Here is a 16,038-nt window from a genome sequence, read left to right on the forward strand (position 1 = left end):
ACATCAAATTATTCTATTTGAAATACCAATTTTCTTGCAGATCAAATTGATTGCAGAGGCGCAATATTGTATCATCTCACCTCTTTACTTGATTTTTAAAATCGGCTTTTCTATTATCTTTATGCATTTTTGGTTTGCAAAACCTGTTGAAATTCAGTCGTCGCTGATTATACAGATCAAGTCCTAATTGATTTTACCAAAAAGAACTGGTATGCAAACTACCACGAAAAGTCAAATTAAACAGAAAAGTTACCGATATCATTACACAAAATGTAAAGATTTATACTCCTAACTAAAGTAACCAAGTTTTGATGCAAAATGTTCCTTTCGTTTTCGCTCTGTTCTTAGAGAACTCCTCTTAGAGGACGACAGAGTCATTTGGGTACCATTAGAGCTAAAACTGTTTTGTAGGAGCACTGATAAACCTTGGTGGTCTAAATTTGAACAAAAAACTGATCAGCTGTCCATATCTCTTAGACAGGAAGAATTCTCATTACTATCAAGCAAAAGATGCATGTTCTGTGATAAAACTAACTAAATACTGGTAAAAAAAAAGAGAAAAAGTTAAGAACTCACCTTAATTAATTAGACGGATTCCAATCTCTGCTTAAGCATGTAAAAATCTGAAAACAATCAATACACCATTTTATTTTCGTAAATCTATGAATACATTCATAACAAATGTAACGTTCGAAAACGTTTGTTTTACTGCATTTAGTTTTTCAGACGAATATACCTTTAAGCCTCTTAATGTAACCGATTGAACAAAACGGTTAATTAATAATATACTGTCCACGATTGGATCGTAAATAAAATGACCATTGAAATCGCATTGAAACAAAATGAACACTAAATTATTGGTCCCTTATATTACACTTATGCCTGTCGACTCCTTAATAACTGATTCACTAGCCCCAGCGTTTGCGCATCAGCCCATTAAATACATGCATTAAAAAGCAGTAGTTTTTGTTACTCAATTAAACACATTTGGGGTCTTTCCCATAATAAACCCCAATTATGGCATAAATACGGTAATGGCAGAGGGAGCGGGGAAGGGGCTACACGTTACAATCGCACCAATCTGAGTGCTATAATTGGAATGACCCTAAATTTGATTACAAAGTACTTGAAATTGGGATGGAATTTTGTAAGCATGCAATTTTCATCTTGCATCATCGATCATTAAAAGTAATTCAAGGGCTTAAGGTTTATGCCCCTGGGTGTTAATACAAAAACAATAATTAGTTTCAGTTGAAACCTTGGGTCTTTCCCGTACAACTGCAATTTCATCATTAGCAGCTTATGGACACAAGAGTCATAAATAGATTCTAATTACTTTTCAAAGAAAATTGAGATCTTTGCAGTTAGTGCCCCTCAGCTTACGGGGACCATATAAATTGTTTTGCACCCCCGCTGCACGTTCCTTTTTTACGTTATGATTTACTATTTAAAGGCACATGTTCTGTAGCTGGGGTGCATAAAAGCGTCCTGGGGCACAACCCGAAATTGCTAACGGCTCGTTTGATTTCGTTTATAAATACAGGCTTCTACTGCAAAAAGTATCGTTCCTGTTTTTAGCCCTGCTTTACGGACATTGATTTCTTTTCGATCATATTGTCTTTCATTTGGTTAAACTGCCTTTCAAATCGACGTCATATTGTTGGATTAAAATCGATAGCAAATTCGAAAGAATTAAAGCTGATAATGTTATGGTAATTTGTAAATTTACTGGGCGTTTTTTGAACAAAAACAGCACCCAAAATTTATTTGCAGGCGGTACGAACCAAAAAATTGAGTAGGAGTAGTAAGGTCTCTTTTCGTTAACTTGGAGAAACCTTTCTTGATGGCACGGCCGATTTTGTTGCAAATTTCTGTACTTATGAATTGTCTGTTGTTTTTAGACCAAACTTTGGTATCACGAACTCTTTGCCTTTTCCCTGTCTCATCTAGATTTCGACAGTTTTTACAAACTTGTGATAGACACATCGTATTTCTTATTGAGCATTGGCAGAAAAAAGAGATCGTGCATTCCTAGATATAAGGATAATAGTTTGATTCTGTGGTCTGCAATTGAATGTTATGGTAGCAGTTACGATCCTCGTTGCATTTCGTTGTACCTTCTCGGACTATTGGAGATTTTTTTTGTTCGCCGTCGTTGCTTGGTGGATAGCAACCACGTCCACATTGTAGGCATTTAGTTTTTTTAATCGTGAACAGTTCAGAAGTTTATTCTTATTTACTTCGAGTTGTGTCAGTCCAGCTGAGATTCTTACTTTCAACAAGTCCAAGATCTTTTGGAGTTAAATTTTCTAGCTCATTTTTTATGCAGGCGCTTTAGGGGTTCCTTTAAGTTAACTATTGTACAGTTTTTGGCATTCAACGTCATGAAGTTCTCGCAGCATCGGTTTTCTACAGTTTGAACGTTCTGGTCCATCACAGTTTGACTTTTGTTGTGATAAACTTATTAAATAGTGTTTCATATTAATGTATGCTTGAACAATGGCATCAAGGAATCAAAGAGTTAACTCTACTAAGACATCAGTCAAATGCGGCCAATGCAAGAAAGGAGTCAAAGAGGATGACGGTTCTGCGATTGGGTGCGAAAGTTGTCAACTTTGGTTTCACGGTACCTGTGCTCACCTCTCCGAGGAGGAAGTTAAATGGCTTGGAGCTAAACGCAACTGTGTGTGGCTTTGTGACTCGTGTGTCGAGCAGAATGACAACATCTTCACTTCTTCAAAAACCGAAGCTAAGTTGAATGGCTTATTGATTCTTTAAGTAACAAGTTTACATCATCAACTAATTCCTAAAGCTGTTAAAGAGTCTGTTACTAGTCATTTGTACAATGACGTCAAGAAAGCTGTTAATGACACCTTACCACCCTACGCTGACATTAGTTCAGGTCGCTCAAACGCTCAATACAAAAATCCTGATCTGCAGTTTATTATAAATGGTGTTACTGAATCTGAAGACTCGTACTTGAAGCAAATCGAGAAGGACTCCATGGAAGTCAAAAACACTATATCGCATATTGGGTTAGCTTGCGACGGCTAAGTAACAGGTGTTAGACGACCTGGCAAAAAAGTCAATCCCCTGAACAAACAAAAGCGAAACTGCCGTCCTATACTTATCACAACCTCCAATCCCCTTTTCCTTCAGAATTGCTTTGCTAGAAGTCACTACCTGCAAAATTTTGTAAAACCTGTATACATAAAGAAATTTCTGACATCCAGTGAAAGACAGAAGGAGAAAGATGTCCTCGGGAAACGCTTCCATATGATTCATCGGGAAGGAAAAAATAAAGAAGACTTTCGGATAAAGAATTTAAAACTTTTTTATCAAGAGCGTGAAGTCGAAATGAGCAGTGATTGACTAACAGAAGCCAACTGCTTGCTTCTCAATTGTCAATCAATTTGCAGCTTGGATAAACGTCAAGAATTGGTTAGAATAATGACAAGAGCATCAATTTCGTTAATATTTTTAACTGAAACATGGCCCTCTGAAAGCATTTCTGACTCAAAAATATTACTCGGATCTAATATCAATGTTGTGGCACGTTCCGATCGCAGCAAATGGGAACACGGAGGTGTTCTCATTGCTGCTTCTAATTCCATCCAAGCACAAATAATTGATGTTAAATTACCACAATATCCTTTCTCTGTTGCGTGTGGTCTTCTAGATAGCATACCGTCGTTTTTCATATTGATATACAAACCCCCAGTCGGATCTCCATTTCACTTCAACATCGAATTGCTCACTGATTGCCTAAATGAATACCTTGCGAAAATCAAATTTTTAGTCAGCAACTATTCGCCTACGACAACAGTTAATATTTATGTGCTCGGTGATTTTAATCTTCCCGGTATCAATTGGGAAACACTTACATCGATTAACTCTCAGGAAGTTGAATTTTTGGATTTACTTGACGAACTTAATTTGAATCAATTTGTTAGCGGTCCCACTCACAAAGGTCACAACACGTTGGATCTTATCTTGTCTAATGTGGATCAATTACCTGTTACTATTGGAACCAAACTTTTTTCCGATCATTACCCGATCTTCTTTTCTTGTAACTTTGATCTGATTGATGCTAAATTTAAATCAGGTTTTTCACGCTCGTCATTCAATGCGCAAGCTTTCAACTTTTATCTGTCTGACTTGTTCAAATTTTTAAGTTTCAACGATATCAAGACTTTGGACTATCCTGAGCACTTGTATTTTTATCTGCATGAAAGTTTTAGTCAAAGTGTTAAGATGAAAAGAGCTAAGCGACGTAATGCGCCAATATTTTTCTCCTCGCATACAATGCATCTTCTGAATCAGAAAGAGAATAACCTCCGTAAGCTTACGAACAACTGGACACTTCTGCTCTCACTAAAACAAAGAGAACTTGATAAATCACTTAACGAGTTGATTGAATTGGACAAGCAAATTTTCATTGAAAAATTCTACCTATCATGTTCTTCTCACTGTTTTAGGCTGCTGAGAACAGTTTTGGCTTCAGTAAGTTTTTACCTTCTGTTATATCCTATAGCGGAGTTTCTCTGTCCTCTAGCTCCGAGATCGCGAATGGTTTTAATACGTTCTTTGGTTCCGTTTTTTCTCCCAAAATTAAATACGATGTGCCAGAATCTTATGAATTTTTGCCAGAGTTGTGTATAGACAACGTAACGGCTTCAGAAACAGAGAACCTTATTATTGCCCTGTGATTATTCGAGCTCTATGGGTGCTGGTAATATTCCCTCATTCGTTCTTCGTGAGTGTGCAACTATTTTATCTCCAGCAGTTCAACAACTCTTTTACTGGGTTACCAAAAATTGCATTGGCCTTCGTTATGAATGGTATCGTATATTACGCCCTTACATAAAACGGGACCACTGAACTTGGTTGAGAACTAGCGTCCAATAAGTATTTTATGTAAACTTTCGTTGGTATTCGAACGTATTTTGTTTGATTTTATTTATCCAAAGGTGAAGTTTTTAATTTGCAAACAGCAACACGGATTCATGAAATTAAGGAGCACTGTAACTCAAATGATTGATTACTTAGATATTGTTTATAAATAACAAGACATAAGCTCTCCTGCATTTTCAGTTTATTTTGACATCACGAAGGCCTTTGACACTGTTCCTCATCACCTATTGCTATCTAAACTTCAAGTTCTTGGCTTCTGTCCTGGTTTTTTGTTACTTTTTGAGTCTTATCTTTCTGATCGCTTACAGTGCGTCAAAGTGAATGAAACTTTCTCTTCTTTCTGTAATGTGACATCTGGTGTACCACAAGGCAGTGTCATCGGACCACTTCTTTTTCTGTTATTTATCAATGATATGCCAAATGTAATCTCACATGGATCGTATTTTCTGTACGCCGATGATTTGAAAATTTTCACATGCTGCGAGTCACAACTTATACAACAGGACCTTAACGCCTTACAGCAGTGGTCAGTTTCAAATGGCTTGAATTTTCATCCGTCCAAATGTAAAATTTTATCTTTCAATTTTGACCGTTCGCAAGTATTAAAACTTGGTGAGACAGAACTGGATTATATTGACTATATTGAAGACCTTGGCTTCACCATATCGAGTAATTTGAGCTGGCAACGTCATATTGATACAAAATTAGCTAAATGCAAAAAGATTTTCTATTTCATAAAGCGAAACGTGCCTTTCACGATATCAGCAAGGAGGAAACTTTTATTGTATCAAAGCCTCGTCCTCTCCATCCTTCTTTATGGTTGTTCTGTATGGCAATCTTCCATAACCTATACGCGCAAGCTGGAGAAATTTCAATCAAGAGTTTTCAGATGGATTAATTCTGATTGCGATTATGTTTCTAAACTTCAAAGATTTTTTTTCTTTCCAGCTTGCTACCAGAAAATTGAGTCAGACATGGTCATGCTTTGGAAAATGATCAATAAACCAGCCGAGGTGGAGAGTGAAACACAAAGTAGTTCTTTCAACACAAGGTCATCGACTCTTGGATTGTTTAGCGTGCCTAAAACGCAGAAGTTCTGCTCCGAAGATAACTTTTTTGTCAGGGCCACCAGATGTGCAATTGAACTGCTAAAGCTAAATGTTATTAAATTCGATATGCCGCTGGGCATATTTCGTACTAAACTACATATTTTTCTAGTTGAAAAACCTACTCATTTTAACATTGATATCTCTTGTTCTTATTTCGTAAAATGTTTTTGTAAAAATTGTCGCTCTTAATTTCTCCTGATGCCTGGACTAAATGATCTCCTCACTCCTGTTTTGGAGTTGAGTCTTTCACCACTACTACTACTACTACTACTACTACTACTTTTGGCCGGAATTTTAAAATCGTCTTTTTAGCCAGAGGCAAATTTTGCATCAACTAATGTTGAAAGTCCATTTATAAAGAAAATGAAAAAAAGGGACCCAAAATGGTTTCCAATGCCTGTGGAACACCTCTAGTCGCTCAGGCATTTTAAATATTTTATTGTTAACTAACACACATTGTTTTCAATGATTTAAGTACGAGGCATTTAGATTCATCATTTTCACCGAAGCCTAATTCTTGTAGGCTTCCTCAGAGCAATTCTCAAGGAAGACAGTCAAAGAAATTCTAAAAATCTCGTTGAGAGGGCTATAGTAGCCGCCCGGGCGCAATATTTTATATCTTTAACTAAATGAGCGTGGTACTTGTTTAAAATGCAAATTTAGAAGGTAAACTAGTAAGTAGAATAATGTCGTCCAAAAGTTGGTTTAAATAAATTAAGGTTCAATAGAGTGCTTAGCTCTGATGGTAGGTTTGGTGTTCAATGAATGAATCCAATCCTCACTTTGGTCCGTAACCAATATCGGTCCTATCATCATAGTAAATTAACCAAGTCAACAAAGATATGTCAGTTTTGTTTATTTCGCTCGAAGCCCGACCTTGTTCTAATCAAAGCTCTATTTTCATTTCTTACTCCTTCCAACTTTGCGTCAGCCATAAATCAGGTAACAAATTAAGTTTCAAACAAAATCTTTACCTTGAAATCTAAGTTTTTTAGTACATCTTTTTTATATATACCTGTGACACTCAGACTCTCGCCTTCTTAACAAGAAAAGAGTGTATCACTCACTCGAAAATCAAACAAAAATTTTATTCACAGTTCTGGTTATTGGAAAGTCTTACAATTCAAAAATTTTTACATTCGTTTGAAAAGTTTAATTATCAGTTTTCGTCGTTTATAATTTTTCCTGCTGCGTCAAGCCCAAATAAGTTGTACTCATCTCGCGCGTCATCAATTGCAAGAATTTGGAATGCCCGATTGATGGTCATGAAGAGCTCTTTGTCTCCAACAGCATCAGCGTGCGTCAACAGGCTCCTTTTCTGGCAGTGTTTTCCGATCTGACCTTTCGAAGCAAAAAATTTTACCACTAAAATCTCACATAGCGTAGCAGGCCGGTTCATAATGTTTTTGCTTCGAAAAAACATTTCTCCGTGGCCTTTATTTCGACCTTTTCATGTCTAATCCAATTCTTTTGTCAATCAATGACAGTATTTTTTTTCGGCATTCGTTGGCCAAATGCAGGTCGTAGTGTTCCAGCTGGTGAAGCTCTGAGAGCAATCGGTCATTCATCTTCTTCATTTTTTCGATGATTGTTCCCTTTTTGGCAGCATTGACTTTTAAATCGGTCAACTCTGCTTCAATCAATCGGTCGACTGCTTTTGTTGAGTTTTTGTTGGCTGCTGCTTCCTTTAAAGTATCTCGTAGTGCCTCACAATCAGCGCTCTATTTGCCCAATGCTTCTTGTGTTGCCTCTTTGGTCTTGTCACAATGGTTATCCAGCTTTTGTCAAAGCTTAACGCGGTCTTTTAGAAGTAAAAAGTTTGTACTCTTCCTTTTCTATAGTTGTGAGCACTGGCTTTGCAGTTTCAATTCAGTCGGCAGAGCACGTGACAGACTATTGGTGGGTGCTAGAAGTTCGAGAGTAGACATTTACCGAGTCCGCCAAAGACAGGGTTTCACTCTCGGAAACAATTTTCCACAATTCTGGCATATTGTACACACATTTGCCAATTTGCGGGATCTCGTTGCCCGCTGTACTGAATAAAAACCCTTCTAAAGTTTCTCGATATTTTCAGTCTTAAACTCGAGACATTTTTTTGTTTAACTCAAGACAGCTTTTTCGTATTGAACGCAAGACAACCTTTTTTCTTTTTTGGCCATTAACACAAGACAACTTTTTCCTCTTTCTTTCCTTTGGTCTTGAATTTTAGGCGTTCCCATTTTGGGGTCTTGAACTCAAGACAACTTTTTTTCTCCTTTTTAAAAATTGATTCGTTTAATGACTCTTTTCCTTTATTTTTTTTCGCGTCGTTCCTTTATTCATTTGAGTACTTGATTTTACAAACGTCTTCCTGTTACGGGGTCAAGATACCGCAATATTTGTTGCAGAGACGCTCCATTATAAACTATTACTAAATAGATGAACCATTTTGGAATATCTTTTACAAATTGGAAAATGAGTTAGACTCTTAAGACTGACACGGCAATTAACTTCACTTTTAACCAAATATATAAGCTTTCGGTTTCTAAATTCCAAAAAATTGTTATCTCATTTGCTCAAAAATTTTCAAGCTGAAACTGGTTTTTCGAATGAACAAAATTTTCGTGACTGTATTTTCAATCCGAATCTCGGAATGCTTCTCGACTGATAATTCCATTACTATTATAGCGAATTATTTGAGCAATTTGACTCTGTTCTAAATCTGATATCGAACAAAAGGCTACGATGTAGAGTTTGATCACTGATATACTTCACAAATGAATTTTTTCAAGCTTCGATTTTAATTTGCTGCTAGACCTTTTAGCCATATTCGGTGCCTTGGGATCACAAATAAATTTTTTGGAAATTTTTGTTTTACTACTAGCTTCTAGTGGCTTTTTTTCTGGTTTTGGAATTTTTGTTCCTCTTGCTTTTTTTTTCCAGTGTACTCTGTAGATTTCGAAGATTTTGCACTTTTTAACTCGGCAAATTTGAATGCCTTCTCCTGCCCTTTAGCGGTTTTTTGCTCTGATTCTTTTGCTTCACACTCAGACATGTCATTTGTAACGTTTAGTGAAATGTTAGCATTATCAGCTTCAGATTGATTTTCTGAGTTTAGAATAATTTGACTGTCTGTGGATGATTCTATTTCAATTATATCGTCATCATCTGAGCTGTTCAAATTGATATTCTTCTCTTCCTAAACAATTGTTTTTCGTTTTGCCTGAGGCTCAGGCGTGAATGGCTTTTCTCCTGTTTCATGTTTTTTTTCATTCGGTCTTATTGGACTTTAATAGCTTTCTTCGTCTCTTGATCTTTTTCCTTGAAAGTCAAATCGTTTATAATTTCAACTATTTTGTATGATACTCTATGGAGTGAAATAAATTTTTGTGCTTCTCCTTTTTTTCACCGTTGGGTTGAAAACTAACACTTCTTTTCCAATTTTATAGCTCGGTCCAGAACTACTGTAATCATAATAGGTCTTGTTCAACATACATTATTTCTCGCATCAATTGATGCGGTTCCTCTAGTTTTTGTTTCATTGTGAACACATAGTCTCTTGATGTTGCAAATATTGCGGTCAGCGGTGTGTTATTGATGCAGTCTATAGGTAGTTGCAGTAGAAAATCCAGTACCAAATACGCTGGGCTGTATTTTATTACACTATCGATTGATGATCTGTAGGCTATCATCGCTAAAGGTAGAAGTTTTGTCCATTATTGTTGATATTGGCCTATGTATTTGGAGAGACATTTTTCTGTTGTTCGTTCTATTTGTTCCTCCAATCATCGCGTTTCATTGTGGATGGTAAGATGTTGATGAACTCAGAATTCCTAATTTACTGCAAAAACTACGAAATAATTTTGACCTAAAATTCGAACCTTGGTCACTGTGTAGTTTGACTGGACAGCCGAATCTCACTATCCAGTGTGCAAAAAACGCTTTTGACACTGTTTTTGCCTCTTGATTGGGCAGAGCTACGTCTTCGTACCATCTGATGAATGAATAAACGTCAAGCAAATTGTACTTTTTTCCCTGAGACTCGGGAAGTAGACTCTTGATATCAAAAGAAAGTTGCCAAAATGGATAACTAGGTTTCCATTTTGTGAAAGAACGTCAAAGTTACTGCTTAGTGCCTTTCTTTTCTCAGCACACGTCAGAGCTTTCTGTCAAATTCCTCACGTCCATTCTCACGCAACGCCAATAAAACCATTGACAAGCCCTTTGGTGTGTTTTCGCAATCCCAAAGTGACCCGCGATAGTAGAGTCATGTAACAGCTCAAGCACGTTGGAAACTCTATCCCATCGAACAAGCATTTGGTAAACAGTCTCAAAGTTAGGTTCTGTTTGGCGTTTACGATACAAAAATCCTTCTATGAGAGAAAGATTTGTATTTTGAACACAGTAATTCCATATTGCCTTTGATTCTCCGTTTTTCATTTGCCGTGATTACCGCCTTTTTGTTCAGTAGACAGGAGTATAATTCTTTGATTAGTTTATCATTTTGCTGCGAATCTCGCAGAGTCACTCTCTGTAGTTTATCTAACTGCCAACCTCGACTACCATAGTCAGTGTTGTTTTGCTCTGCGTCCGTCCCAGTAGCGTTAACAAAAGTTGTTTGTTAATCATCTGTTTTTTTTTGCCTGCTCTATGCTTGATGTCAAAGTCAAATTGCCCAAATTTTTCTATCGATCCTGCAAATATACCCTCTGGATCCTTGAATCTAGAAATCCAGACAAGAGCCCTGCGGTCCGTTATAATTAAAAAGTGCGGACCAAGTAAATAGTATTTAAAATGTTGAGTAAAATGAACAATTGAAAATAAATCCCGCTGAAATGCTGAATAATTGCGATGACATTCACTCAGAATTTTGCTAGCATATGCAAGAACTCTATCCTCAGTTCCTTTTTTTGTGTAAGAGCAACTCCAAAGCTTGTCAACGAAGCATCCGTAGTTAATGTATATGGTTCCCCATAGTTTAAATATCCTGAAATTGGGCTTTCAAAAGCTTCTTCTTTAACTCGGTTATGGCACTTTTGCACACTGTACTCTAATCAATTTTACTTGACTTTTTCAATAACATTTAAACAGAGTCTGCTGTTTTTCGAGAACCCGGAATACATTTTGGACAATGTTCCACAAGGCCTAGAAAGGCCCTGACGTCTTTTAGGGAGGATGCCTCTTTCATTCTCTTACTTTCTTTGGGTCAACCTTGACTCCACTCTCGGATATATTGTGCCCCAAGAAGCTGACCAGCTTTTGAAAAAACTTGAATTTTTATCCTTTAATCTTTAATTCATTCTCCGCTAAACTTTGGAAAACAAGCTCTGGTTGTTTCAGATGTTCATCAAAATTTCTTCCAAAAACAAAGACGTCATCTAGATAAACTAGAGCCATTTCGTAAGAGAGGCCAGCAAAAAATAATTCCATTGGATTGTGAAAAGCTCCCGTAGCAGACGCTAGTCCCTTAGGAAGTCTTTTCCATTTATACGAGTTACAAAAGCTGTTAATGTTTGACTCTCTTCCTCGAGCTCCATCTGGAAGTATCCCGACAAAAGATTTATGTTGAAGAAGTACATGGTTTCTTCCAGTGAATCAATAGCCTCAGTATTTCGTGGTAAAGCTCAGCATGTTTTCTCTATTTGTTTGTTCAGACCACGCTAATCTACAACCAAGCGATAGGTTCCATCCTTTTTTAGTACAAGTATTGATGGTGCTGCCCAATTGGCATTTGTTGGTTTGACTCGGTCATCTCCTTTCAAGTCTTCAACACCTTTTTTCATGGCTTTTCTTTTCTAAAAGTCCATGCTACCGTATGTATGTTTGAATGGCATATTATCCTTTTTTAATTTTATTTTAAGACTAACTCGGTCGCAAAGTCCCATATCTTTTGACTTTCGCGAAAAAATTATCTCATTTTTTGTGCAAAGTGACCTCACTTTTGTCATTTACCCACTAGGCAAACTCATTGATCTTGCGTTAACATGCTTCCTAAAATCAAATTCGTCTTTAGATTTTGCATTATTTTCAGGACTGCTTTGCTGTATTCTTGAATAGTATTTTTCACGGTTTTCCGAACATACATTCTTTGCATTTTTGAAAATTTTCCTATGTTCTAAGGTAGGGTTCAGAACTCGAACCCATACGACCTGATCAACCATGTCATGTAGCGATATCGCCACTAATAAATGTTATTTGTCTTCAAACTCTTTTATGGGTTCGAATAGAACTTCTGTTTGTTGTGTTTTGTTACCTTCTTTATTGGCACTTTGGCATTTATTGAAACTTTCGCTGTGACAAGGTTAAATGTGATCCTCTGCAGCAATCAAAAACAAATTCTTATTATTTCTTTGTGATGGGAATAATTGTACTTTTGTCCCAAACTTTGCGCAAAAGAGTTTTTTTTCTGGGGTTTAAATACAGTCCAAAATATAAAAGAATTTCATGCCCAATAAAAAAGGCCTTACCTCAAATTGGTCACTAAAAACTCAACTGTTATTTCAGATGTAAATTTTTGAAGTTGGACTTGAATGGCTGTTGACCCCTTTACAGTCATTTTCCCATTGTTGGCAGCTATGTTATTTTTACTGCACACTCCGATCTGGCTCGGTTCTCCCAATTGAGTAGAGTGTATTGCAAAGAAGATTAACACTACTTCCACTATCAAATAAGGCCATTATCAGTTTGCTTTTTAACATTATTTTTGCAATCATTGCCTCCATTGGGCTGTTTTCACGAAGCTCGCTGAAAAAGAAGCCCTGCCATCTTCAGCTAGTTTTCTTTTAAATACGGGCAAATTTGTTTGAAATGTCTTGTACTCCAACTTTTCAAAAGAATTCTTGAATTCCTTAGATGCATGATTTCGCTGACCGCAATGGTGAAATTTTTTTTGAATTCAATAATGATTTTGACTGTTTTGAACAACTCTCGTGCGATCGATCTCGGCTTCTGTTCTCGCCCGCTGGTATTGGCGATCGTGCTCTAGTGTCATAATTGGTTCATCTATTATAAGCGCTTCTTCTGACATAGCTGTTATAGTTTCTATTTATATCTCCTGTTTCTCTTGAACTCCGCTCACTTCCTCGCAGAAGCTCTTTTTTGGCCTCGCTCCTTGCGATGGAGACTTTTGCTTATCTTGCCTGTCAGATTGATTATTCTGCAATATTCGCACTAAATCATTAGTCCAACTAACTAAGTGAAAAATTTTTTGCGTCTGGATGGCAGAAAGCCACGGCTTATTGTCTTCCTCCTCCATTATAATGACTGCAACGATATGTAGTGCTCTTTCTAAAAATTTGTCTAAAGTCATATCCACGTCGCCCAAGTTCTTTCTCAGGTAGAGTCGCACCCGACTATTTTCTATGCCTTCGAGAAATCCCCTCAAAATGGGATTTTCCCTTAACTCAGTAGACTCTTGGGGGCACGCTTTCAAGGCTAAGTTTTGCAAGTCACCGAGAAAATCTGTTAATTTTTCACCCGGCTGCTGGACTCTCTTATCTAGCCTACCCAGAAAACAATAGGCCCCTCATTATAAGGTTGTCTAAAAGTTATTAGATCAATTCATAGCTCTTCCTAGTGTCCACCGAAAGTGTACGGTAGAAATCAATAGCCGACCTCTGTAGCGTTCACGCAAAAAAATAAAGCCGTTCATCAGTTCCGGTTTCAGCGCCGTTTACTGTTTCTTTTCTTTGCCACTTTTGAAGTTGTGATACTAGCTCAAAGTGAGTAACATAACTCTCAAAATCAATTGAACCCGTAAAAGGCTCCCGTATTACGGTTTTTGAGGAGTGACGTGTCATCCGTTTTTTTAATGCTGCTGTTAATCAAACTATTTCAATAATTATGTTCTAAACCCGTACTTTTTTGACACTTTAACTAAGCAGCTCTTAAATCTTATTGACACTGTATTTATTTGAAGAAATTCAAAATAACGCAAGTTTCAATGGCATATTCTAAGTCAAATTATGTCGAATTGAAATAGGTTTGATTTTGAACGCTAATTTTTTTAAAAAAAACATTTACGAACCGATTTACACTACTCGAAATTTTAGGGAGTACTAACTTAAAAGTTCATAGATGGTAGTTTTTCTTGCCTCATCTTGATACCAGTTCACAATTCTTCTTCGGATTGTGATGTTAAGACGTCAGACTTTTGTTAGAAGTTGATTTTTAAACAAAAAATAGATATCTTTTAGAAATCAGTACAACACTCATTATTATTGATTGGTGGTTTTTTTCTTTACTTTTAATATCTGTTGCCACTATAGTCACCACCCGTGCGCAATAGTATAAATTTTTTGCTAATTGAGCGTGGTATTAGTTTAAAATGCAAGTTTAGAAGTTAAATTATTAAGTAGATAATGAAGAAGAAAAAGTGGCTTAGATGAAATAAGGTTCATTAGAGTGGTTAGCTCTGATGGAAGGTTTGGTGTTCAATGAATGAATCCAATCCTCACTTTGGTCCGTAACCAATATCGGTTCTATCATCATAGTAAATTAACCAAGTCAACAAAGGTATGTCAGTTTTGTTTATTTCGCTCGAAGCCCGACCTTGTTCTAATCAAAGCTCTATTTTCATTTCTTACTCCTTTGAAGACTGCGTGGAAAATTTTATTGCTTTTAGTGAGAAAAAGTTGTCCAAAAGGATAATCAGGTATTTTATATGATGTTCTCCAGAGGACATGGAGCTCCAGTTGCAGTTTGCAAAACAGATGTTACAAGTGAATATATTTTTGTTATAGGTTTAAATGCCTCTTTAAAAAAGCACCAAAAAAGCTTTGAAGAGAAGTTATAATAACAGTTTCACTAGCCCTAGCAATGGCGCATCAGTCCATTAAAAAATTACGTGCAATGAAAAAGCAGTAGAGCTTTTTTTACCCAATTAAACGCAAATTTGGTCTCTTTCACATAATAAACACTAATTATGGCCTTACGTAAACCCCAATACGTAATGACAGAGGGAATGGGAAGGGGCTATACTTTACATTTCCAACAATTTGAGTGCTATAATTGGATTGACCCTAAGTTTGATTACAGTCAAAACAAATTTATTTGGGATGAAGTTTTTCAAGCACGAAATTTTCATCTTGCATCATCGATTAATTAAAGTAATTCAAGGGTTTATTATTTATGCCCAGGGTGTTAATACAAAAACAAGTCAAATAATTTCAGTTAAAACCGTTCCGGTACAAATGAAATTTCAATAAAAGAGCTGTTGTTTTTGTTAAAAAATATTAGCTGATCGTTCAATTTGCAATTTGATTTTTAGTTCTTGATGCCTTAAATTTTTTTGACAGCAATCATAGCTCCTCCGGTTGGTTAATCACAAAGGTATGTGAGATAGTTAGGTAGGAATAGCGCACTGGAGTTCACTTCTGATGTTAACCAAGTTTTTCTTGACATAGGATGTCATTGGCGCTTTGATTAGTGATGGTGTTTGCCAAATAATGTTTTCTGGAAATTTCTAGTCAACTTTATTGTTGGGATTAGGTGTTTTAACGGTTAATTTTGATTCCATTCATGATGTATTTAACTCTGAGTCCTTCGAATCAGCCATCCTCCCAAGCCTTATTTTTAAAGCTTCAGGTTTCGCACGCGCAGTTCACTTGTTTAAAACAGCCTTAGTTCACCCTGCCGACGATGATAGCAGATGTTCAACAGGCCATTCGCGTGTCGTGATCATAACGGTGGCATGGAATGAGTTCTGTACTGACGTACACCTTACTGCTGTACGTTTTCAGCTTGAACAATGAGAGTAGGCTTATACGTTCGTCAAATCTTGTTTTACAGTCTGTAATTTTCCCGTGTATTTTAAGATCACTTACTTCATCACTGACAGTTTATGTCCGATTGGTTAAGAAGACACTTCACTGATTTCAAATTTTCATCGGCTTTTACTCTGGCGTCCACTGTTGTTGACTCTGGCAAGCCTCTGAGGCGTATACCATCATATTATTTGCTACTTTTATGTTTCATATTTGAATCTGATGTTTAAGTTATTGTCTTTTTTATCAAAAAATTGCGTTTTTAGCTATGT

General features: G+C 36.6%; 1 protein-coding gene across 1 annotated transcript in view; it reads right to left on the minus strand.

The window, feature by feature from the left end:
* The window catches only part of LOC142340548 (transient receptor potential cation channel subfamily M member-like 2), a 296,757-nt gene that overhangs the window by 103,482 nt on the left and 177,237 nt on the right, over positions 1–16,038 (minus strand). Inside the window, exon 2 of the mRNA XM_075391190.1 lies at positions 577–621. The gene's annotated coding sequence lies outside the window, so the exon portion shown is untranslated. The remainder of the gene's footprint in view (positions 1–576; positions 622–16,038) is intronic.

This window comes from Convolutriloba macropyga, chromosome 6 (genome assembly GCF_964194025.1).
Source record: "Convolutriloba macropyga chromosome 6, txConMacr16.3, whole genome shotgun sequence".
NCBI lineage: Eukaryota > Metazoa > Xenacoelomorpha > Acoela > Convolutidae > Convolutriloba > Convolutriloba macropyga.